General features: G+C 38.7%; 1 long non-coding RNA gene across 2 annotated transcripts in view; it reads left to right on the top strand.

The window, feature by feature from the left end:
* LOC122181942 overlaps window positions 1-26,723 on the top strand; it is a 128,744-nt gene that overhangs the window by 1,727 nt on the left and 100,294 nt on the right. Inside the window, exon 2 of one of the 2 annotated variants that reach the window (XR_006179628.1) lies at window positions 16,670-16,834. This is a non-coding gene — a long non-coding RNA (uncharacterized LOC122181942). Of the gene's footprint in view, window positions 1-16,592; window positions 16,835-26,723 lie in introns of those variants that run through there. The other variant, XR_006179627.1, reaches the window with a different exon arrangement.

Genomic DNA, 26,723 nt, shown 5'->3' with positions numbered 1-26,723 from the left:
TTTGGAGCACTTTTCAACTCAAAGATGATTCAACAAATGCTTCTGAGCAGTATTTATCATGTGCTTAAACACCGCTATGCCATTGTGTTTTATTTTGATTTTATTTTTCAGTGAAAAAAACTGTGGACAAACTGTTTACAGTATCTAAGGTAACATTTTCTTACTGATTCATCCACCTGAGAGTAGAAAAGCCAACTTCTGTTGCTGTACTCACTGCATGGTGCAGAATGCAGGTAGTAGTGCACAAGTGAGCTTACCAATACATTTCTACAGAGACCGATGCCTTCAAGTACCCCTGAGTTAGCAGGAGAGTTTGAGAAGGTTAAACATGAATGTGCTTCATACACTGCAACTTGTAGACAAGGATAGGGATGATCAGAGCTAGCACTGTATGAAGAAATGTCAGATTATTCCAAATCAGGATTTCAAGCACAGTACGTGTAACTGCAGGCAGATGCTGAAGGCACTGCAGATATAACCCCCCTCTGACTTGTTATAAAGCAGAGAACAATCAAAATTCCCTTTTTTCTCAGTTCCTGGAAAGCACTACTTTAGAAACATTCCTGCAGAATTTAGGTTAATTGGGAATACATTCTGACTTACACATAAGTAAAAAGCAAAAAGCTAGGAAAAGAGAGAGTCTAATGGTATCCATGAAATATGCCTTCTGTTTCATAAATGCAAATTTTTGAAAATTGAACAGTTCTGTGTGCATAGGACATTCTAGCTTCTGTGTTTCTTTTTATTTATTTTTCCCACAATTCTGTTGTTCTTAGAGAACTTTCTGAGAATGTGTAAAGTATGCAGACTGTATATTTCAATTTTAAGACTACAAATAATGGCAAACATCTTTCTTTTTTAAAACCTAAAACCCAGACTTCTTCCTAAGGATCACAAGTTGTACACGGGTGTCTCTGAGGGTTAGCAAGCCTAGCAAAGGAAGTTGGAAAGAAATATTGTGGTTGGCCCCAAGAACTGTGTTGACTTCAAGGGATGATAAATCAGTTTGTAATCTACAGCTCCCTGTGTTCTTGTAGTTGTGCTTTTTTTCCACACCGTATGAAACAGCATCACCCAACTCGAGCTTTGCCTGAGACTGCTCCAGTATTACATGCTTGGATGGTAGTCCTTGCACCGGTCTCCAGAAGAACACAATTTTAAGCACAAACAAATGAAGAGTTTTAACCCAATTAGGTGCAAACATACAGAGAGTCAAGTTGTGTATGTACTGAGAGCTATGGAAAGACAGGGACAAGTCCAATTTTTTGAAGTTTTCCAAACTCCTTGAAGAGCCTTGCTCACCTTTTTTTCTGATGCAAGATACCAGAGACAGATAACTCACAGTGCCAAGACCACCTGTGCAGTTTGATTATAATTTGATGCAGTCACTTCTGTATCTGTACAGTTTGTTTATGTTTTGGATTTGGCATGAATTCATAGAAAGTCTTTTTCTTTCTTCTTTCTTTTCTGCAGTGTGTGCTTACTTTGCTGTAGAGCTCCTCTATTAGTTATTTCTCAGTTTCTTTACACTTGTCATTATGGTAGGATAAAGGCAGAAAAATGTTCCTGCCCCTTTTTGTATGCCTTTGTGTCACTAGGTTGTATGCCATTCCTTTATTGTCACATGTATTTCTTCACAATTATTGATGTAGATACATGTAAACTATTTTTATATCATTCCACCACTATGGCCTTTATCCCTTTGAACTAAAAAAAAAAAAATACAATTTTAGGATAAAGTCATAAGAGATGTTTTACATTAGAACCAAATTCAGTCGTACACAGGAGATCCCCAGATTCCAGGTGTGCATGCTGTTGAGGAGATTCACCCCAGCCTACTGATCCCACAAGGCCACCACCTTCTGCGAGGTGTTACAAACTGGAGATCGATGTCTCTACAAGAATTCATCAGACCCAAACATGCAGGAAGGGTTGTGTAGCCTGAACTTCAAAGAGCTTCTCTTTGATGTTTCAGCTCTTAATTCCTTCTTACCCTGTCAGTTCCCCACTTCCTCACCTCAGCGGTCCCTGCATGGCACCAGAATCATATCGCAAGTCTGGTCTCTTGACTAGGTTATGCAGAACTTTCCTTTCTTCGCTTGAAATCCTTTATTGAACATCATTTGATATGCCTGAATTTTACTTTTTTTTTCCTCAACAAGCTTGAATTGTGGAGCATCAGTCTATACTGTGAGGGAAATAAGGGTTCCAAACACCACTGCTGTAGGACCCATTTGAAGACTAAGTATGCAAACCTCACGAAAGACAGACTAGACAATTCTTGTGAATCAGTCCCAGCCTCCCCTTAAAGGCTGTCTGGAACTCCTTTCTTTGCATGGCTGCCACCGTGGTCCTCAGCAATACATTTGGTGAGATGCTGTCTGAGGCCAAGCCAAATGTACTCTTGATTCTCACAGCCCTCTCTCAAGATCAGTCTGTGGCTGTGGTAGATTAAATGCACGTGGAAAAGTGAATAGCTGCCTCACAGTTTTGGCAGGCCTGACTGCTCCAAGTCTGCCACCCACGCTTTTCTCCATTACCAATATTCAGTTAGTATTTTAATCCTCTTTTGTATCTCTGAAGGCTTGTGTGTTATTTGTTAGAAATCCCCCCCCAAAAAAAGGAACAAAAGGCATCTTCCACACATGTGCATTAACTCAGGAAGAGGTTGTGAAGCTTCCAACTTTATCTCCACCACCAATGGATGGATTAACTCTCAGTGAGCTGTTGCCATGCTTTACTCTCTGGAGTTCTGGGAACTCCAGCGCAGAATCAGGACCCCGTGTGAGGGATTTTCTTGAAGAAGCATGTCAAAAATGGTGGAAAGGCAGGCTCATAGAAGGCTCTTGTGGTCAGTATCCTCCCACAAACATCTTTTCTCTTGTTCTGTATTTGATGTAAATACATTTTCTTTTGAGTCTGTGCCAACATGGCCAGAGACTTTCCTGACTTTTGCTGTGGGTGAAATACTTTTTGGTCAGAGATGGATGCAGTGGAGAAAATGCAAGTGTGAGCAGCAGACAAGCCACTGGAAAACATAGGGTATATACATTTGGCCTGACAAGGCTTTTTTTGGGCAGGACAGGTTGTGACAGCTTGGTCAGTTTCCTCCAGAAGCTGCTGCTGGAGTTGATGTCTGAACAGTTTAGCTGAGCAAAGCAGCACAAGCCACGAAGGCTGGTTTGGGTTGGGGTAAAAAATGAAGAGCTTCTAAGAGTATCTGTACATATTTAATCAAATATTGAATGAACAGAGAAATACACGTGTATTTGTATAGGAGAGACCTACTGCAATGCAGAGTAGTGAGTCAAAATTTAACAGTATTTTATTCTATAATCCTCAGGGCAGCCTTTAGCCAGTTCTCCTCCCTTCGGCTTATTATCAAAATGAGCAGATTATGCAGTATTATGGGCTTAATATTTTTTTAAAAACCTATGGTAACATACGTTACAGTGGAAATTGTTTTGTTCTCCCAATGGATGTTTTAGCTGTTATTAGCAGCACATGCCCTAGAAAATTTTGACTAAAATGAACTTCATTAATAACGCTCGGCAGCAATGTTTTTATATACAATGTTTTCATAACCAGGGAGCTTTTTCTACTACTCATTATTCTCATTGTATCTTATCTGCTAGTAAAGCCTTAAATGCTGTCACCAGTAACCTGACTTGCAGTTTTGTGACCACAAGCTGAACACTGCCACAAAAATGTTACTTCTTTTGTTTTGTCCCTGATCTGAAGTGATATCATGTTTCTGTTCTTTCTGGAAAAACTCAAACCAAGCTCAACTCTGTGGTTTTGATCTAAGTCTGAACGTGCAGAGTGCAAATCTCAGACTGACCTATTAGGAAAACCATGACAACCATCCAATTCATTGTAGTTACCAAAATCTGAAGTAATTTTTGTCACTGGCCTAGACTCATTGCTGCTGTCACAACAAGGGACTCAAGTCAGTCCCATTTACATCTCCCTGGCTATGTACTCCTTCAGCAAGGAGTAAGGAATGAGCTCCCCAGTTTGAGTTGCTATGGTTCAGCACGGCTGCTGTAAGCACCTCAGGCTGGCCCAGGACATAGCAATTCTGTGTCATCTACACTTTCTAAAACTGCAGTTTGTTTTTTGTTTTTTTAATTAATTAATTTTAAAAGATTAAGTACTAGCAGTAAGACTAGGAGTGAGACCCTTCTGAAGGAAGGATGGAAACTGAAGGTTGTTTGCTTTACACGGAGGGAGGATAGGAAGAGTTAGAAAATAGGAAGAGAAGAGTTAGAGAAGGCAGCTAGGACAGAGCTCAGGAAAAAGCACCACTGTACTCCTCTATATTTCTCTCTGAAACTGTAGCCAAGATAATTTAAAACACTTTGCTACAAAGCAAGAGATTTAAAACTTAGCATCTGATTATATTATGCTGTTTTTGTGCTTCATGGCATTAGCCTGTGTAGACTTGACAGGAATTAATAAGAAATACCTCCTGTAAGAAGAAGCCAGTATATTTCTGTGATTCTTTCAGCTATCAAGAAATGTGTATGTGCTGCTTTGTTCTACCACTTTAAACTGCAGGTATAACATCAGTTTTGTATGAACATAGATATGTGAGTGGCAGCTTAATCTCACACTGAAAATCTGTGGCAGGCTCAGTAGCAGGCTGCACAATTGCAAATGATAGCATAGAAAGAAGGGGCAAGAATAATGCTATCTAAGCCCTAACCACCACAAGAATCTTCATTTCAGCTGTTTCTGTTTATTACTTTGGCTGTATCATTCATCTAATTTCATTGCTGCCCCTCTCTTTAATAAAGTATATCACACAGCTATAATTTTAAACAATTACATGGGAGACATATTTGTAGAAGCATAATCGAGGCAGGAGCCTGCAATGTTCATAGCAGCCTTTCAAAATGATTGCCTGGTGAAGTGCTGACCACAGCGTGGTCGATACAGTTTCTATCACATGCAGATGGCTCTCTGTGTGATTTTCTTTGCTGTAACAGCAATACATGTCCAGGTGACGCTGATCCAAATTACAAGAATTAGCAAACGAAAACCCTTACTAATGTATTATTAGACTTTTTCTTTTGAGAGATTTGTTGATTTTGGTTATATTGAATCCCTGGGGAAAATTCAACATGTTTTTTTCTTGAAGTATTTCACATCTAAAATTAATATTGCCAGAGATTATTGCATTATCTGGATTCATCTACTATTTCCATCTGTTAATAAAAAGTGCAACCACATGCTTTTCTTCTTATTGATTGATGTGGTTTACCTTGAAAATATTCTATTTGCAAGAGTCGTTGCATTAAAAACCTGAGACGTTTGGAAATCAAATGTCATTGAAACTGGATTAAAGGATGCTCAGTAGGTGTAACCTTGCTTGGATATCTCCACTTACATGCAAACTGATTTTTGAACATTGTTAAGGTGGTTTTCTCAGAACCTAGTGGGAGATCAGTACCCAAATTCCATAGAAATGCAGTAGAAAATACCAGCGGACGCAACTTGCTATTACTGTAGATAGTAGCAGTGGTGAGACAGAAAGGCAATTCAGAGGACTATCAAGAAGGAACAGAGCTTCTAGATGCTTTAAGTCACTTGAACTCCATCAGTCCTGAGCTGATCCCTGGGTTTAACTTCACTGACTCAAAGATGCCATTGTGCTCAGTCTTTTTCTTCAGCACGCTGTGCAGCAGATTTAACCCCTTATCTCATCTATTTTTTGCTGCAAATACACATCCTGTGCCACGCTTTCTGATGAAGTCTTTGCAATTAAGCTTTTTTTACCAGGTTCCCTGTGGTATATTGCACCGGAAAGCATCCAACTGAGCTGTGAATATCTCCAGAGAAAGGTACTTCACAGTTTCTCTGGACAGCCTGTTCCACTGCTCTGTCATCCTCAAAGTAATGAGGTTTTTCCTCATTCCAGATGGAACTTCCTGTGTTCCCATTTGTACTCATTGCCCTTTGTCCTATCACTAAGTACTACCGAAAACAGTGGCCCAATCCACCTGCCTTTTAGAATATATGTAACTGTTGATAAGATTCCTACCTCAGGCTTTTATTCTCCAGGCTGAACAGCATCAGTATGGGAGATGCTTCAGGTCCTTAGTCATCTCTGTGGCCCTCTGCTGAACTCTCTTCAGTAGTTCCCTGTCTTTCTTGAACTGAAGATTCTGGAACTGGACACGATACAATTATTTCTGAAATTCTGCTTGTGAAAATCATTAAGCTAATTCATTATCAAAGCAATGATCATCCTCCAAAAATGGGACATTCTTGATCAGTAAATGAATAAAGCCCAAAAAGAACATTTTTGTTCTTTTTGTACAACTGTACCTTTTTTAGACATGTGTCTGTGTTGATATTGGGTTTGTGCATGTGTAAGTGTGTGATGCTCAGTTAGAAATGCAACACTAACAGAACTCTAGAACCTGAACTTGCTCAGACTGCTAGGCTCAACATGGGTAGTGATAGTAAGAATAAAAAAATCCTGTAGGAAAACAGAAAAATTGCACTGAAGACTTAAATTTCTGGAAATGTATGTAGCAGATAGTCTGAACAGGTTTGAGACAGCTTTATATGAGTTCCATTGGCCAGTGAGAAAGAGTGCTATCAGAAGTTGCCTGTACTTTTATTTCTGGTCTAGAGGCTGTCAAAGTAGTTTTCAGATCATCTGATTTCAGAAGAAAAGGGAAGTTATGAAATGCAGTCAAAACTCTGAATATTACCCCGAAAGAGAGTGCTGAAAAATCTAATAAAAGGCTGCTGAAAATCTAATAAAAGGCAGGACTTGGACACAGGGCAAAATTTTGTCAGAGATTACTGTAGGATGAGAACAAGTTTTGATAAAATAACTACAGGCTGGCCAGTCAGTCAAGCTCAGGTGGAAAGTGTAAAAAACAGATTATCTTCCAACATTCTGGAGCTGCAAGTGCCAGAAGAGTGTTCAGTGCATAGGATGACATGAGCAGTTAGTGTAGGAAAGATGACAGGATTGCAAGTGAAGCAAGACTTTGAGATCTGTCTGCATCCTTATTTAAAGCAAACATACCAAAAAGAAAAAAGAGAAAAAAAAAATCAAAAAATAACCTTAGCGACAATTATGAAAATTTCAGGTTAAATATAAATATATCATAGAATCATGGAATCACCAAGGTTGGAAAAGACCTCCAAGATCATGCAGTCCAACCGCTCTCCCACCACCAACATTTCCCCACCGAACCACATCCCTTAGTACCACATCGAAACATTTAAATATTTGATGTCTGATGAAGCACCGTTTCCAGGTTTGTGGCAAAAATGCACTGATGTAAAGAATGAGAAACCACATACTTCAGTGGTATACAAAAAATAGAAGCCTGCCTAAACTCCGACAGAGTATGGACAGTAATTGCTGGACCTCCTGTGAAGGATAACAGCTAGTAAAGTGGATTGAATTTGTCAGAGTAGCACGGTCAATAGAGGACAGTATTAGTTCTTAGCAGCTCTAGATGGAATCTTTGCTATTCTAAGAAAAATAGATTTTAATTTACATTTAAGAGTCATTTAAGGATTGGGATATATAATAGACGATTGATATTGGCCCCAAATAAACAGCAAACATCAGGTAAATTGTTAAGGTTTTTGCATGTGCCGAAGATTGTAAAATGTCTCAAAGGAGACCATGTCAGTAACACAGAAAAATCAGCTCCATGGAATCAGTACAGATAAGGCCAGATTAGGCCAGGGACAAAAATAGATACTTGTCTTAATCGCAGGCAATAAATCTGTGAATTGTTTAATCAACTCCAGTTTTGCTAGATGAGATGTATTCTAAACGAGTGCCTGGCAACTGACAATAGTGTATAGTGTACACCTGAGAACTTGCTGGGTTTTTTTCTATAGAGTGATTATGGAGTCAGTGAGGTCATAAACCTGTGATCCCCAGGGACTGAAGCAAGAGAGACAGGTCAGGAGAAAAACACAAGAAACTGAGTCCAGGAGCTTTTTAAATGAACGTTTCAGTCCAGCAGAAAGCAGTGATGAGGAGTAGCTGTACTGTATTTTGAATGATATACTTTCTTCTCAGTTCTAATTTTGTTATTCATGAAGTATATTGCTTTGTCTTCTCTCTTTGCTTCATGTCCTTTAGTGCTCAGTTCCCTGTCCCCTTCCGTGGGTTACCCTTTTCCCATGTGTCCTTGTTCCCACCTTCCTTCTCTCTCCTCTCCTATGCTATCTTCATTTCAGGTACCACTCATTTCCCCAAAGCCTTCAGCTCTGAACCAGTAGCAGCTCAGCGTTCTTGGGCTTTGCCATGGTGACTTTTTAATCCTACAGACCCCTTTCAAATAGGACAGAGAAGGGGGATATACTAGTTAGGCCATTGTTCTTCTTTTCTTCCTGGGAAGAAAAATTGTGCATTTATCCATAATGGTGCGTAAAGTTCTTGGATAGAGTGCAAAAGCAAGCAGCTTAATGATTTCCTTAGCCAAGTAAGTCTTGGATCATTTTTCTGGATATGACCAGTTGATGCATTGCACATCCCTCTGTCCAAATGGAAAACAGCTCATTCTCTGGACAGATTTGAAGCTGATTCAAATTGTCAGAGTGCTGTTTTATTCAACTGAGTTTTGAACAAGGTCTAGCTATATATCTAGAACATAGTGTCTCTCTATTCTGTTTCCTGCTATCAACATATATCTGCAGATTTGGTATGATTAAAAAGAATGTCATTGTTAATTTTGTCGCTCTTACTATGTTTCTTTTGACAGTTCCTTATTGAGAATTTAACATTTTAAAAATTAATTCAAATATTATTTAGGAATAATATTTAAAGCTCATATACTTGATTAATACAAAGCCCTTTAGAAATTCAGTTCTCAGAATTTTGAAACAAGTGGTCTCTGAAACGAGGGAGGAAAAAGAAAGGAATATGATTTTTATCTTGTTGAAATGAACTCAATGTTCAGATAGTTTGCTTAACCAAAATCTAGATAACGTGTTATACGGGGCTTAGGAGAGGTGGAGCCATTAGAGTAACTGCTTGCTGGAGCATCCAAACTTGAAAATGTTGTGCAGTTTCCTTCTCCTTCTCAGGGAGGTGCTGGTGCCTCAGAGAAGTATCGGACAAAATTACACTATATTGTCAGGAGGCCATTCTATCCCTGTAATTTATGTGTGATACCTTTCATTCCTTTTAAATACACAGCAACCCTTAATATTCCATAAGAATAGGATCTGCTTTTTGTAACAGAGGTGTATGCATTTCCAGTGCTTCTTTTCTATTTCAGTCCATAGTTGCTCCTTCACTGCTTCAAAATCAGCAGTTGACCACATGGTAAGATGCCAGTTGCTGATGAAGAAGGAGGCCACAAGGCTTAGGCAAGGTTTTAAATGACAGACACAATTCTCTCTTTATATGCGTTTTTAAAGCTTGAGATTAGCTGCAGATAATTTTTTACATCCAAATGGATGAGTTCTAAACTGCAGTGAGTGAAAACTAAAATCCTTGGAACAACATCTCCTTGTACTTGCTGCTAAAGATGATTATAGGCTAACTTGCATTTTCCATAAAATTTGAGCATGTTTCCTGGCCACAGAAGCTAGACACGAAAATAAAAAGTAAAAAATCCTGTTTAATGACTCTGTTTAAAAACTGCAGCTCAGTTTTTTCTTTCACTGCAGGATGGTTCGCACAAAATAAAAGCAGTGTTTATCTTTTCACGTGCAAAAAATTATCATTATATTGCCAAGAGACTCAATATGCCCTGGAGAGAAATGAAGTTAGGAAAAGCTGTCAGCCTACCTTCTTTACCATTTACCATGGGAAAGCCATTGATAACAATCTAATTTTGCTGCTTTCCAGTCAGAGAATCAAAGCCTATATCCTCATATTCATCTCAGCTAAGGTCCCTGTTATAGCCAAGCCTACCTATGAAAAAAGCCATAGAACAGACATGTGGATTCTGTTGTTTGTGTCAGTACTTTGCTTAAAGGTCATTACACGAGCTGGCACCAACTTCTTGGCTTTCTAGTCTCGGAGAGCTGTGGTGGCCATCTGTAAGATCTGAAATTTGCAGCTGGATTCAATCAGATACTATTGGAATAAACGTTGGAAAAAGAGTGGCTAATGCCAAGCTGTCTGTCACTGTCAATTTAGCTCTGCTTTAAACTTACAAACGTTTTTGTGAGCTGTTGGGAAACAATAGTAAAATCAAACGTCTTATTAAGCAATGCATGTTTCATCCTAATGAATGTATCGCATATGAGATAAAGGATGAAGCATAATTAGTTACATGCCTGACAGCAGAGATTGCCTGGACCACACTGGCCTATCCTTTCACTGTAACTCTTAGAAGAAAGTGTTTGCTTTACATAAAAAGGGCGAGGTCATCAGGAGCTTGTCCAAACCAAACCGGCCAAACAAACTGAATTATGACAGTGGTGTCATGCAGATAGCAACTCACTGTAAGCTGCCCTTATGTAAGGCCATTAGACATGAGAAAGTTTCTAATTAGTTCTGCAAGGCAGATAGGGGACATGGAGTCGTAATCAAGTGCCTTTTGACAATTCAGGCTTAAATCAGTTGTCGACTTTCTGAGAGAAAAATAGCGTATAGGTAATAAATTTTATAAGCAATTTGGCTCAAGACCAATGAAATAGGAAGCTGCAAGATTGCAGTCAATCCTAAATCATTCAACAGTAATTTTTATCTATTGACTTCATAGCCTTATGTTTAGACACAACAAGGTTTTTTAGCTTTCTGATGGCTTTCTTATAGTTACAGTAGAAACAATCAATTATAATTTAAAACTATAAACTAGTAAATGTCATCAAAGAAAACAAATGAGCAAGATGGATTTGCTTAATATAAAAACTGGTGTATCCTTTAAGTTGCAAACCCTATTTCAAATAGGGGAAAAGACCAGGAGATTTACAAACATTTACTTTTAATAGGTGCTTATATAACATAGTACAGTTTTAAAGAGCTGTTACTAACAAAACAGAATTAGCGAGCTTCAACTATAGTGATGTTAAAATGTAATTCAGAAATGCATCATTATATTTGTTTGTCCTATTACTGGAGCATCCTATACTCATTTTGCAACCACCACAAAACACTTCCTTTGTTAATGCTGCAATTTCAAAGCCAGAAGTCAAATAAAATTTAAAAAATAAATAAATAAAAAGATGCTGCTGTTCTAGGAGCAACTTCAGCTTGCACTGCCTTCTGCCTTGTTGTTGATCAGCTTGTTTCAAAATATGCAGGCAGTGGTACAGTTCTGACTTTTTTATTGTTTCATTTTATAACAAAGTTCAAATGAAGAAAGAATTTAAAACCATTTTGATATATGTTGATATAGTGTGTCAGTGGAAATGGTTTCTAACAGAAACCAAACTTGGCATTCATGATAGTAAAATTTGCAGTACAGGCTCTGAATCTGAAACAAATGTTTCATTATTCTCCAGTTTTCTTATGCCAGCCTTCATATCTCTGGAGCTCTGGTCCTAAGAAGCAGCTGGACAACCCTTCCCAACTCACCTGCAATACATGCAAAGTGTGATCTTCAATTTTATGAAGGAGTTTACTGGGGCTTTGATATATTCTTTTAACTCATGTAAAAGGTCAGTAGATTACAGGCATTGAGTGTAGACGACATAGGAAAGTAGCTTTAATATATCAAAGCCGATGGAAGAAGGTAGCTGAGTTGTCTGTACGTTTGCCCCAGCAGCACAGTTTAAAATAAGCCGGCCTGTTTTATAGGTAATGCAAAGCACCTGTGGGTCAAGAAACCATCAGCTGAACTGTACAGTAAAAGCTGATGAATAAAAGACATATATAGCTCTGATTAACATTTCTTCTCCGCTCATGACAAAATGAAGCCTCAGCAGGCAGAGCTGGCCTTTCTGTTTGTAGCCCAGGGGTGAACAGTTACGTATTGCTTTTGTTACGTTAACACTAACAGGAAAGACACAATTATCTTGTGTACCTGTACTGAAGCATTTAATAACATGCATCAGCTAATACAAAAATACACTTCTGTTCTGGATCGGAGAAGATTTTGTTTGGATCTCAGTATCAACACTTAGGATGGCATTTCTCAGCAGTTAGTACATAACTGAGATAAATATCATGTAAAATGAGTTAGTCTGTTGAAGGCTGAGACATATGAGCACATTCAGTTGTTTATGTTGTAAGACTTTTCTGGAGCAACATCACCATAAATGAGCATATCGTATATCTTCTGTCCATCTTTCCTGAGGTCTCCTTACTGATGGGAGAGCAGACGTAACAAACTGAGAACAGACAGGAAACTTGAGCAGCTTGCTGCCATGATAAATATACTGACTGGGTGACTGTCTGAGAGTACTGAAAGCTAAGAACTTACACAAGTCTTGGAAAGACTTGGAAAAGACAGTATTTGTGTTACTATAGCTTTCTGTGCCGTAACTTTGATAGTTCTACTGGAAACACCTGCAATATGTCTGGATTTTTAACTAAGGTCTTTCATGCTTTGGCAGAAAGATATGCCTTGCAGCCGTAAAGCTAGCAGTTTATTTTCTAGGCTACAGGGCACTATGGGTGTGCGATGGAGCTGGAATCCTGTCAGACAGATGAAAGACGAAAGCAGTGCAGCTGAGGTGTAACTCCAGGAAGGACAGGCTAAGGGTCAGGCTGGAGGAGAGTAAAGTCTGCAGGCATCCCAAGGCAGGATGCAGAGAATCTTCTATTTCAGAGCATTGGAAGACATCAAAGAAAGACAGAGAGCAGAATGTGGGCTCTCAGATGGTTCCAGCGAGTGCAATGAGGTTTGCATAGGTGAGGAGCGGCAGCAACTTGCCATATTTGTTAGTGAGTCCCCATCTTCAATACCAGAAATAAAGCACGCACCTTCAGCTCATAAAGCTAAATGCCACCTGGATGTCTCATGCATTTCTGATTAGTTATGTTTCAAATGAAGATCAGGCAGTTTTGAGAGGATAGCCACTCTCATCTGGCAAAAGCAAAGGAAGAAATCCATTTTCAAATTCATATTATTCAATGATTATAATTACTCGTACTGCAGATTGCTTGTCACAGCATCTCTGCTGATGGAAAAGCCTAAATAGTATAGTGATACTCTTCCAGACACAAAGATCTAGAAGTTCTCCAGAAAATTTCTTATGTGTCTAAAGAATGCTAGCCAAAAATATATTCAATTATTTCCATAGGTACTCAAGACTATAATCTATCAAAAATAGGCAGATAGGAGTATTAGAAACTGTGCACTTACAATTTGTAGTCCTATGCCTAGCGTTGTTCTTTTTCTCAAGGAAACCATCGAGAAGAGTCTGTGATAAGCATCCTTCATTTTGTTTCTTGGCCAGCCTCTTTATTTATTTTTTCTGTTTTCCCTTCAACTACACTTCTTTCTGGAAAATACTCACAGAAGAATGTTTTGAACACTTCTAATTAATGTTAGCTGACATGGCCATCTCTAGAGCCTACACAGACCTGGTGTACATGTTTCAAAAGACGCACATATCACTCCCACTCTGTAATTCAAAAAGCTGTTTAAGTTCTGCAGTGCTTTACTGACAGCCTGGCTTTGTGTCTTATTCTTTAATCATGTTTTGTTTAAAGGCTGATTTTATTTCCTATGTTTTGCTTTTCTCATTTCATTAGCCAAAATAGCCATTCAGCTCATTTTATTTCCTTTCTCAGTTAGCGGAACAGAAATGTTTTCAAACATATATGTTCCTATTTGTGAAATATACAGTGTTTATTGTCTTCCATGTTATGAACAGTTCTCACAGCTTTGTCTGCTGCTTAGTCCACATTTGTGTTACTGGTACAATTTGTCTCAACATCATTTGGAGGATCAAGGCAAACATTTTTGGCTGGGGGTCATTTGGAAACACATTATCTGAGTTGGCGGTTTTTCCATCAAAGATCAGAATAAGTCAAAGGACTACTCACTTGCATGCATACTGCTCATGTGAGTAAAGGATTTTAAAATGTTTGTTTCTCTTCTCTAAGTCAAACCTCTGTAACAAAACAAAAGGAACTGGGGATTGGATCCTTGTGCTGAACTTAGAGGTTCCACCACCCTCAACCTGTAGCTGTAATTACGATTCAATTAACTTTATTAAACTCATGAGCAGTTTGAGAAAAAGATTTTTCCAGACTAATAGGTTTGATGAAAACAAAAAGATTGATAAAAGGAAGGGTTTTAAATGAGGCTGAATACATTCACAATAGCAATTATTATTATCAACAACAGCTTGGTAAAATGTACGGTGCCTATTTTGTGAAAGACTTTATTATTAAACAAAGCTGTGATTTTGTGCTTCAGCATCCAACAGTGCTTGAATACATTAACAGCTTGTACTGAGCGCAGACAATTTAGTTCCAGATCTTTGGAATTGTTACAGAAAATTGGCAAAAGAAGTAAATCTAAAACACTTTTATGGCCACTGAGCCTTCTTATGAGTAGATGCACGTAAACATCGAGAAAGTTTCTCTTGATGGAGGTCCTCCCTAAGCATTTCAGCCTTCTGGAAGAGGGTGGGCGCCTTTGGAAAAGGAGCAAGCGTTTCAACAAATAAACCTCCTATTTCTTCTTGCTGCATGGAAGGCCAGACCTGGCATAGGGAATTACAATTCTTTGCTAAATGGGGTTGCCAGTACCAAAGGCAATATGTGATAGGTAGAAAATTCTCCTCATCACCACAGTCCTGCACATATTGCAGCTATCACTAAAATGTCTCTAAGAGCCACAAGTTGCTGCAGACAGCCTTCTAGCAAATGCTTTTGTTAAAAGCTCAGGATATGTATGGATCCCTTTTAACAGAAAATCCCAAAGCACAGAGAATCCCATCCTTTTATTCTCAGTCTGCTCATTTTTATTCTTAGCTTATTTCACTTTTCAAGGAAATGCATTACATTTGATAGAGATAAAATATTGCTTAAATATATTTTACAATAAGCTGAATAATTTCATTTTATTCTTTTACTTAAAAACCCTGCCACCTGGGACATAATTATTGTTGTTTAAAAAATCTAAGTGACTCAGTGCAGTATGAACTAATTAGATCCCTCTTTTGTTTAAATCCTGCACTGAAGCTAAGAGAAATTTTGGCTCCATATGCAAGCCTCTAAATCAGGATCTCCTTTAGCCAACCTTGCTATATATATGGGATTTCGCTAGCAATGAAAAAATCTGCGTCTTCTAGTCATGAAAAAATGCACATGTTGCTGTTCTGCTTTTTGTTTCGTTAAAAAAATAAAATAAAATTGAACACCAAACTATGAAGATATAAAATGGATAATCCTTTCATTTCTTCTGTCACATGATAGGGTGAGATATCAAGATTTGTTTGATGATGGCCATGAAAAATAACATTTCACTAATCCTGTGCATTAATTGTGATTAAATCACACAACAAAACAGTGATGAATACAAATGTGCTTGAGGGCCACTCCACACACAAGCTTTTCCACTCAGAGATTCAACAGAGATGCAGGCTGGTGGGTTTATCCAGTGAACTTCTGGGCCCTGCTCAAACACCACAGTGAGGTCATTTTTTCCTCCCTTATTTCAGACTGAATTTAATCACAGATCGGCAGCAAAATAACAGAAATTAAAAAAAATAATTTAAAAGAAAGAAAAAAACAACTTTAAAAGAGAAAGAGGTATCTATATACCATGGGAGATGGATCTGTGAACCCATTTGTGGCCTGAGACGACCCAGCTTTTAGGACATCTTCCATGGCTTATCTCTAGTCCAAAGCTTTTAGGAAAGAAGGAGATTTGGAAAGGTATTGTTTTTATAACCAGAATTACAAGCTGACCCCAGGGATTTTTCTTTCCTAGAACTGGTGAACATGGGCTTAGCTGACTGCATCAGTGAGCATAGTGTGAATGCTAAAAATGTAATAAATAATGTGTAATAAAGTAATCTACTTCCCCTGATAATTTGTACCAACATAAATGAATAATTATACAAGAAAAAAACAATAGCTGGCATATTTATAGGAAATTTTGCTTATGCTGCTTCTAACTCTCTGTTGCATGTGACAGTTATTGCACCCTGGGGATTACAAATTAAAAAAAAATGTTATAAAATCTTGCTTCCTCCAAGGTGCACATAGATATTGACTTTGGCCAGCACGAGAAATGGAGCATGGACCCCAGGTTGTGCCAGATGTCTACCCCGCTCACCAGAGAAATGGTGTGGGTTTGTTCATCATTTAAATGGGCACCTGAATTTTCTGGCTTTCAGCAGTACATATTTAATTTCTTTGTGCTTGTGGATCTGCTTTCACATGTAAAACATGTGCATCATTTTCTACTTGAAGCAATGCTTTTAAAGTGCAGTTTAGCCTCGTGTGCCATCCCTCCCTCTTCTGAGTTCCTATGGGATGGGTTGATAATAACACTGATCCTGAGTTCATTCTATATGCTACTTTTCAGTTATGATCATAGGGCACTGATTTGCTGTTGGCAATGTTTAACAACAGTTTCAAGTCCTGTTCCAGAGCCTCTTCAGTAAAGCGATGTTACATTTGAGCTCAACATCATGCGAGACAAAGCTATTCCTTGAAAATGTAATCCATTCATGTGGATGATGTTTTGCTCAGAGACTTGGATAGGACAGTGCACTTCTGCATGATCCTTGGTTCTTTCTTAAAAACTTTTCATATCAGGTGTCCAAGAAGATGACCATGGACCAATCCATAGTTGCTTCATTATATGACTGAATTTTTCTTGGACCTGGGTATTCCTTTCCCCAAGTTGAGATATTCACCTGGAAGACCTGTTTCGTCATCCTGAGCTTCTTTGTGTAACTCAGCCAACAGAACCTCCTGCAGGTAGGTATAAAAGCATCCAGCAAACAGTTCTATGCCAGGAGCAATGGCCAAGTTATCCATTGGACACAAAGATAGGAGCTATGGACAGACGGCAGACAAATGCTTGGGATGGGAGTCTTTTCCTCTAATTTCCATTAATTTCCACTAATCAGAGGTGGTGCCAGTTGCTGATGGGTTTTGGATTTTCTGTTTGGTAACGTACTGCTTTCTGCCCTGTTGCTCTGACACTATTTACTCTCAGCAGTGCTAGAGGTGAAACCTCCAAGGCTGCATACAGCAATATGATCACTCACCACAGGAACATCCATCCCAACTACAGATGGTTGCTTCACCAACTGCATTTTGCTGTTCAATTGTCTAATAGATAGAACATTTTGCTTCTCTCTGCTGTAAATCTGTAGTGGTGCTATCTGCATCATGCTGCAATTGGTAACGTTGTAATCAGTGAGGTACCTAACTGTTTCTAGAGCATTTGAGTTCATTTAGTTAAATCATTCACAGTTTCCTCTCTAAAGTTTCACTGCAATTTTAATTCCTGCAAACATCCTCCAGTTGCTACTGAGCATGAATTTAATTAAGATATAATTCTTTGCTAATGAGAGTGAGTCAATCAGATAAATAAGCTAATAGTGCCAGGGCTACTCCTTGTTTACAGCTCAATGCTATAAATTCTGTGGACTGTGCACATATTAAGGAATTAACAGTTTCAGTGCGTGAGCTCTGGCTTATACGAGAACTGTTTTTCCTCTATGAAGTTCTGAAAGAAATGGGAACATCTGAGCAGTCATTTGCTCTTCCACCACAGTAAAACACTATTTCACAGAGCTCCCTAGCAGTAGATAATTGTGTTCTCCAACCTGCAATTTCCTCCCATAATTAGTAGATCTTAGAGATCTTCTCCCTCTGCCCTGTCATCTGTGTTAACGTGAGCCTTCAGTCTTATTTTTTTGTGGACAATTTTATTTATCTTTGTGAAATAATTAATTATTCTTGGACAATCAGAGCAGCTCATCAGATGAGGCCCTTTGGCCTTCACACGCTTGTGCTTTCCAAGCCTTTCTGGCTAAGCCAAGCACTTCTTGCTTTGCACTGATGTGAGCTTCTGACAGCATGATAGCCCTCTGCACAGGAAAAGGAACATTTGATCTGTTTTATTGTGACTGTTTTCATTTACTTGTCTTCATTTTGGCAGGCTTTATAGGAAACAGCAAGTTGGCAAAAAATACATAACTGCCTAATAAGTTGTGATGCATCTGTATTTTGAATAAGAAAATAAATAATACTAAAATACATTAATTCTATAAGATTACATGGCAAATCATATAGATACACAGGGACTAATTTCCCCATGTTCATATGTAAAGAGAATAAATATTGGCAGCCAAGGCACAGTCAACCAAAACCATGCAACAGGATATAAACAGGCAATGCAGACACTTGTTCTAGTTTGGTTTGGTTTGGTTTGGTTTTTTTGGATACAAGACCATGCACGTGGTTTAGTACCTTCACAAGCTATATATATAGCACAGATGCTTCCAATTCATGAGGACATTTTAGTCATGCAAACAAAGGAAAAAAATACTTTTCAGTCTGGATTGCAAATTACCCCCGAGAGGCACAACCACTTAAGCCCCAGCAGTCTGGAAGCTCTCTGTTTTGACTGGTAGAGATGTGACAGCACAGTAAAAGGCAAGGTGGTTGTTTCTCAGAGCTATGGATTAGGTCAATACAGGTCCAACAAAGGCAACCCATAGGAGGTTATGTACAGTGGCTGCTGTAGGGATATTGGAGATATATGCTGAGGTGACAGTAATCAGATCGCTTTTCATGGGGGAAGTCCTCATGTAAGTAAATGGGTGATGAGAGAAAAGCATAGGAGGGGGTCTTTAGCCTTGCTATTTAAAAGAAAATAACATTTTAGAAAAAATAATGAAAAAGGTGGAGAGTAAAAAAGTGAGCAATAGGGAAAAGGAGGCTTTTGTTATATTCTGCCAAGATGCTTTATTTTTAACACACTAATTCAGAAGAGTAGTACATGCTTGAAAAAGTAAAAAGAAAAAAGAAAAATAACTACTGAATTAACTACTATTTTATTTGCAAAATAAAAGATACTTAATATACATTTCGTGTCTGCTGCCCACCTCCCAAAAATATGTTTTTCTGCATATTAACCAGGCTATCAAAGGACCATCATGTAGAATTATATACCCACAAGGAATCTTTGTATGAACCTTTCAGAGAGAATTACCTTGGTTATTTACATAAAAACATCTAGATAATACATAAATTACTTCACCTTCTAAATTAAGAAAAAAAAAAATTTGAAGGCATATGTTGAGAATTAATTCTTACTGAATGAAATTAATTCACAATATATGCCTTCAAAATGGCTCATGGCTAAAGAGTAGTTCCCAGCACTCCTTAAAAGCAAAGTCAAGGAGCACTTATTTTTAGCTGAATTAATTAGTAGCTGTGAACATTCCCTGAATGATGTGGCATAGACTTTCTGGTACAAAGCTTTTGGAATTATATGTAGAACAACTGTACATTCAAATATTCGTTTCCATTATCACAGAAAATAAGAATGATGCTTTTTTTTTTTTTAACCCCTCGTTCTTAATTTATTTCCTCACTCTAAAATTTCTCATGAAGGATCAAGTTATCCTTGCTTTTTGAAACATATTTTCCAAGAACTGCTGTAGTCAAGAGCTGCAAGGTCTGGGACTGTCATTCTCTTGTCTTACACATACTTACAAATAAAATTAAACTGGCCAAAAGAAGAAAAGAAAAGAATGAGTACACACTTCCTACTTATGTATGCTTAGTTGCTTCCCTCTCTGCAAAAAGGGGAATATGAGAACATTGCTTCACATATCTCTATTGAACTAAGGCAACCAGTCACAGATTAGTATAATAAAGTAGATTTTCTCAGGGGAAAACTATCAGGTAAATAACAAATGAAAATACAAAAAGAAATGTAGGAAATGCAAATGGTGAATACAGAAATGGTGACAGCACCATTTAGCTATGTTACACCTGCATAACAATGTTTAAAACACTGGTGCAGAATCTTTAATTGCTTGACATTCCGATTACTCATTCACTCGTAACTTCATGACAGTGCTTTTTTTTTTTTTGCTTGGTTGTTGGTGATTTTTGTTTCTTTTTGTTATTTTTGCTATGTATATATTGAACTGTAGATGTCTTGACATAAATCAGTGAACCAGAACTAGAAAAGTTCTATTCTGCTTATTTAAATAACAAGACTTCAATGCATTATTCATTCCTAGGCACTCTCCTCATTGGAAGAAGCATATGAGAAAAGAAGGCATTATATCTACCAATTTTAAAAGAAATATTTTATTCCGAAGGACTTTCTGGAATTGCCTGAATGGTAGAATAATGAATGTTTTCAATAATAAACTGCTTTCAGCTTTAGCCCATGAGACAGAAATGACAAATTTGGTCACATCATTGATTAAATTCTTTAAGCACACACTGCACATCTCATACAACGTGATCAGTGTTGTATTTAGATAGCCAGCAAAACAACACAACACTGAAAACTAGAATTATGGCGGGTCCTTGCCTGCTACTTCAACATGTGCATTTACCTTAAGGATCATTTTATGTATAGCCCAACACCAAGAAATATATCTCACAGAAGACTTGCAAGCTCCCATATTTTTGCCTATGCCTGCTCTGCTGAAGTGGAAATCTGATTCTCAAGAATCATTCCTTTAACCTTTTAACAATAAAAATGGTGACTTCCAATGCTTAAGAGAAAAATAATAGTCATACCTGCATATTTCTCAGTCTTATTGTATGGAGAACTTGAATTTAACAATTAATACTGTTTAATCAATTTGAACCCTAGACAATTAGACCTATACTTTATAGCTGAAATATGCTGTTCAGTTGTTAAGCCTATCCTCTACTAACAACAGGAAATGAGTTGAAGATGGCCACAGGGCAAGAAAGCTGACCTGTGTCCCTCCATCTGCTTCAGGGGAGATCTGCATGGAGTGCACTCAGCTGACTGGGCAGCCATGATGTGCTTCTGCAACTTCCAGTGAAAAGAGATCATTTTTTGATGTTCTGCAGCTGCTTTTGCAACATCCACTCTTACCTCCTTCTCTGGGAACTGCTGAATCACGGCCTGAGCCTCTAATTGATCACTTGAGGCCATCAATGAGTCAGCCCAGGGAGCACAAGTGAGGACAATTCACCTGTGCTGCTAGAAGTGGTGGAGCTTGGCTCCACCTCTCCTAGACCCCATTTAAAAGCTGACTACCAGTGCAGAAGGATCTTTGTCTGGAGATCCCTCCTTCAGTTTTTCAGTAAGCCTAGGACAAGAGTGAGCCCTCTATTCTTTGTGATGTAATAGCCTGTTTAGTCAAACTCTCTTGCATGTTTCTTATTTATAACACCTGTATATTCACACTTCCTAGAGTTTGGAGTATCTCAAAAACCTAAGCAACTCACCTGTCTCCTCCCCAGTGTTAAGACATTGCTTAGACTACCAAGATAGATGAGCATAGAGCACTACTGTGGAGCCTCGACTAACCCAAGCTAAAGAGGTGGAGTGCTATTAGAAAATCCTGGCACATCTTGAGTGAGGCAGATCCTAATAAGGGAACAGAAGTGTCATTCTTCTTCCTTACAGTTTTAAAGAGTGAGCAGGGCTGACACTTCCTGGAAACTAAAAATCCCAACAGACATTTTCAATTCCAACTCATCTTTATCTTATTAAATAACTAAGGCAATCCAACTATATCAGCATGAGAAAAGCTCAGTACATGCAAAATAACTTATTGTTCTGCAAGCAGGACCTTGTTGTGGAATTAGCAGTATCTTTCTTTCCAACAGCCTACAGAGGACATGAGCTTTGACATTCTTTGTCACAAAGGTTTGTCCCAGTTCTAGAGGTTGTTTGAGAAGAAAACTGTTTCTTTGAGGAAAGAAAGGAAAAAGTGGATTGTAGCTAATGTGTATTTTCTTTTTTCAGAACTACTGAAAGTATTACACAACAACTGGTCTTTCTCTGGGGGCTGTGCTACCCAGGCACTGCCAGGCTGCTGTATGTAAGTTGTGTTCACTGCAGTGGATACACTAACTTGTATTTCTTTTGTAGAAATATTACACATTTTTCACCCAGGTAGGCTGGGTGTGCTCTGCCTGTTAAATAGGAGGGTGAGGCAATGGTGTGCAGAGGAGTGCAGTAAAAGCCAGCAAGGTTTCTTGTGAAAACAGGGCTTCAATCTCACCTCAACCAAGAGGAATGCTAAACAGCATTTCTACATGCACCAAGCATAAAGATGTTCATGCAACACAGACCCAGGCAGTTCCTTAAATGCCAAGCACATTGGCACTGAGATGGTTTTGAGAGGCCTGCATAAGCTTAGGACACAGCTCCAGCTAAAATGCAGCCAATGAAGTGCAGGAAGATGAAATACAGCTTATCCTTAGACAGCCAAAAGCAGAGATCAGGCATAGCACTGCAAGTTCAGCCATGCACCTCTGAGCAAAGCTGGGAGGCTCAGAGCACACTGCTGATGGATGGAGTAGCCATGAGCCTCATGCTGTGCTTCAGGTGGGCCACGTGCTTTGGCCAGGCTGTGTAACTCCTGTGCAGAGGCTTGCTGCCGATGAAAGTTAGTGTTGAGTCAGGGATGCTTTTATCTTGAGCTGCCCCCTGCCAAGAACGAAAATGCACCAGATTTCTTCACTCACATTAACTTGTTCTGTGTCACATTCTTTTTCCTTCCAAAGGTTATGTTGACATCTTACTGATTTGTTGCATTTGCTTTCTGTTACTGTTATGTCTGCTCTTCTTCACACAGGGAGAGCCCATTGCTTTCCTTCATTGAGACATTTACTGTAGAAGGCTGAGATCACTTTCCCAAGCTGCATTAGATGGAAAGCACTGGCTGTATGCTTGGAACCCAATTCATTCCCTGCTTTTAGCTAAGGACAAGTTTAAATGATCTAATGATAAATAGACTGATTCATAGCTCTATAGCCTCTTTCTGATAATTTATACACTATTTACCAGCATGGTCAGGAGATTTCTGCTACAGAGCATTTATTGTGTGCACAGACATTCATTACTTTTGATGTCTTCTTTTCAAGACCTGTATTTTTTTTCAGATAGGAAGATAGCAATGCATTGGAATGGCTGATTAGGTATGATAAATTGTAGCAAATTATCTCTGCAGGATTTTTATCATCACAATTCTCCATTTTCAGAACATTGTTTCTTTAAGAGCTGAGAGCAGATTGCACAGTGTACTGTTTTAGTTCTACGTCCGAATCATCTTCAGTCCTGCCCTCCCCTCTCCCAAGCCACGACTGTAATGAATAGCACAATTTATACATTTACTGAGCAAGGAGAGATTTTCCTCCTGCTGCTGTCTGCCAGCCACTGATAATTCCACTGAAGCCTGCCATTCAAAATAAGAACTTTCTTCTCCTTTTTGGTTGCAAATGTGAGGCTCAGGAGAGGAAACCTAATCATTCAGTTACACTTACTGCCTATAGAGGAGCTACAGAGCAAGGAAGAGTCTTTCTGTCTCGCAGTGCCGTTCTCTGATGCTATTATGTCTACTGCTATTTTTAGGACAACAGTTATCATTACTGTACAGGGTTGAGTAATCAAAAGTGCCTAGGTTTGTATAAGTAATGTAGATGTACAAAAGCACATAAAGAAAAGTACAAACTAATACAAACTAGTGTGCATTGTTAAATCAAAAATTGCACATCATGTTGTTGTTCCATTATTTGTTACTGTGTCTTCCTAAGGAGATAAATTTGGGGAACATGATGCTCTTTTATTTAAAATTGAATTGTTTTTTCTTACCAAACATAGGAGGCATTATTTCAACCTGCAAGGCAATACTGATGTCAGCATGGATGTTTATATACTGGAAATGATCTGTTTTTTAAAGTGGAAACAATTATAGCAGTAATTGAGGTTTCCTCATAGGATTTTATGATTCAGAACAACAATTCATGCCACGTAAATAAAATTGCTTTCAGCACAAAAGCACATGGATCAGTTTTGTGGAATAATGATCCCAAAATGGCAAATGGAAATAAAGATTTACAGTAAGAATCAATTTAAGATTTAATTATCTTTTTTAGTAAGAAGTTGCGTAATTTTTAAAAAGTAGATATAACACAAAAAAGAGAATATAGATTTTAGTAGATGCATTATGCCAGAGCAATAATACTTATATAAATACTTCATCTCAGCTAGAAAGAATCCGGTAGTGTTTGTGGAAAAGTATTTGTTCTGTGCAAATTAAATTGGATATGCAAAGCTACAGCAGCGCTTGCTGCATCAATCTTACTCGTAGCACACTGAAGTCACTCAGCCATATACGTGTCTGAACCAGCGTTCAGGCATGCTGGATCACTGGCAGACTGTCAAGGCACAGAGCCTGACATGGAATTTCTCAATGACTGCACCCACTGGCAAGCTGCACCTAGCAAGTGAGGCTCCTTCTTGTCATCTTCTCCGGTAGGGTCACATGAGGCCAGAGGGAGCTGGCTTGAAACAGGCTCTTTCCTCACTTCCGTGCAAAGAGCAGAGGAGAGGAGAAGCTCTGATGTCTTGCATGCGGAGGAGAAACCAGCTCTTCTTCCAAAGGGATCTTGTGGCTTTGGAAAAGTGTCTTGTTTACAGCCTTTCCTCAGCTCCCTCTCACCAGCTGATATCACTCCTGCCAATAAGCATCTGTTCTTTACCACATCTCTTACTGACTCAGGAAAAGCTGAGTAGCAATGGCTGATACCTTTATGGTGTGATCCTATCCCTTCATACATGTGCAGCGTTCCTTCAGGCTCATGGCCCATCTGTTGGACAGATTGTCTCTTGCTGTTGACACAAGATTCGCTGTCTACACACAAAGTCAGGAATGAATAATAGGATAATTCTGGCTTGCAAACTGTTATAAGTGTATCAAGCCCATGTTTTGTGCTAGTGTTTCAGAAGGGATGTTGAGTCTTGTTGGAAAGTCTCCAAGGACCTAGCCATCTCTCATAACGTGAAAGAAGTTATAATTGCTAATTACTGAGCAATTACCTATTCTTATTCCACTTTGATTCTTTATCTCTGAGCAATCACTCTCTACATCTTATTTTGTTTGTAACCAGTAAACTAAGAATGCTTTGCAACTTTCTTGCAGACTGAACAGATCACCATATTTTGGGCAAGCCAAGCCACTTGATCTCCATTAGTATTCTGTAAGATAGTCCAGTACTACTGTTATTGTTGTGATACTTTCATGATTTTTTTTAACAATAAATTCCAGAACTACAGACATGGTGGTAATTTCACAGCGGTGAGGTGTCATAGCCGGCCACAGAAGGAGTTTCTCCTGATATTCTGTATCTCCTTTTATGCCTCTGTTTCTGTAACTTTATTACCATGAGCCTTCCTGAGTCATATTTTTCCTAACGTAATTCCTAAGCCATAGGAGTGTCTTGCCAATCCTGTTGATCCTTCATTATGTAAGTGGGAAATATTCTTTTGGAAATTATGTGCTGCAAAGCTTTGAATGAATTACCTTCTGTTTCTGTTAATTCTGGTAACCAGTGTACAGAATGCTGGTGTCAAAGAGGGAGAGTGTGTTGGTGAGAATTAATTTGAGATAAACGCTAAAGACAGCCCTAGGAGGTAGGAGCCCTGCAGGATGTTCAGCAGGATGAGGTATAATGTATAACTACTTGGATTTTCAGGATGATCCTCCCAGGCACACTCACTAAACAAGTCTGTTGTCTGTGAAATGGAAGGCATAAGGGCCATCATCTTTTAAAACAGTTTCTTAACAGAAATCTGAAACAATACTGATTTTGTATGTCACTTTGTTCCTGTGGCCGTTGCTCTTGATGTTTCTTTTTAATCAGAGGAGTTGACTCCTGCTTATTCACTTCAGATGCGATAAATGTATGCAACGCATTCTTAAAAATTATCTCCAGAACTGAACTGATACGATGCTTTTTGAAGCCAAAATAATTCCTATTCAGTTTTTTAGTGCAAACACAGGCCCTTATGCCTCATGCGTACAACCGCTTTGAGTGAAATATAAAGTGAATAATTTACAGTATTTTATTTTGAAGAGAACCCAAATTTAAACTAACAACAACAAAAAAGGCATTTTTGAATATTTGTTTTGAGTATGCTCCATTGAATAGGGTCACTGCCTTTGGGAAAAGGAGGAGCGTGTTTCTGAACGTGATGTCACATCCCTGGATTACCAAAGCAGCATACCTGGGTGAGCAGTGTGTGCTGGATGGGACGTGTAATATCTGCAGATAGACCTAAGCCCATGCAGCAGCATCTCCAGCTCCAGTGCAGATGTTTTTCATACAGGAAGTCTCTAATTCAGACTTTCCCTCCTCTCCTCTTGCTGGCCTCACATGGCCTCATTGTGCTTTTTGCTCCTTCTGAAACAATTATCTGCAATTGAATGGCAGCCAGCTCTTTTACAGCCTGTGTTTTTCAAAAGAGTAGCCATTCATTCCGGAGATCACATTTAGCAGAGCATTCAAACTGAGCAGGCTCCAGGTAGAAAGTGTTTTTGTTGTTGTTACTAAGTATGACAGTCCAATATGCAAATCCTGTTCCTTCTTCAATGTTTGTCATATATCCCACACTCAGATACAATCCACATACATGCGTACTTATGTCTTTGTTCATTCTGAAAGCTTTCATGACTTTTAAAAGAGACTGGGGGCTGCACAAAAGAGGTATTTGATGAAGTTTTTCCTGAAGGATTTCCACTTTTGAACAGAAGTCAAGGCAAACATTGAAAGATGCTGTGCTGCACTTCGATTGTGTTATACCTTGTGAAGCCCCATTGAACAAACCAGTTCCCCTGAGGTA

The sequence above is a fragment of the Lagopus leucura genome, unplaced genomic scaffold (genome assembly GCF_019238085.1).
Source record: "Lagopus leucura isolate 7727_CA_CO unplaced genomic scaffold, USGS_WTPT01 Super-Scaffold_100012, whole genome shotgun sequence".
NCBI classification, from domain to species: domain Eukaryota; kingdom Metazoa; phylum Chordata; class Aves; order Galliformes; family Phasianidae; genus Lagopus; species Lagopus leucura.
Note: the sequence above shows the minus strand (reverse complement) of the source record. Positions and strands in the feature narration are given on the sequence as shown.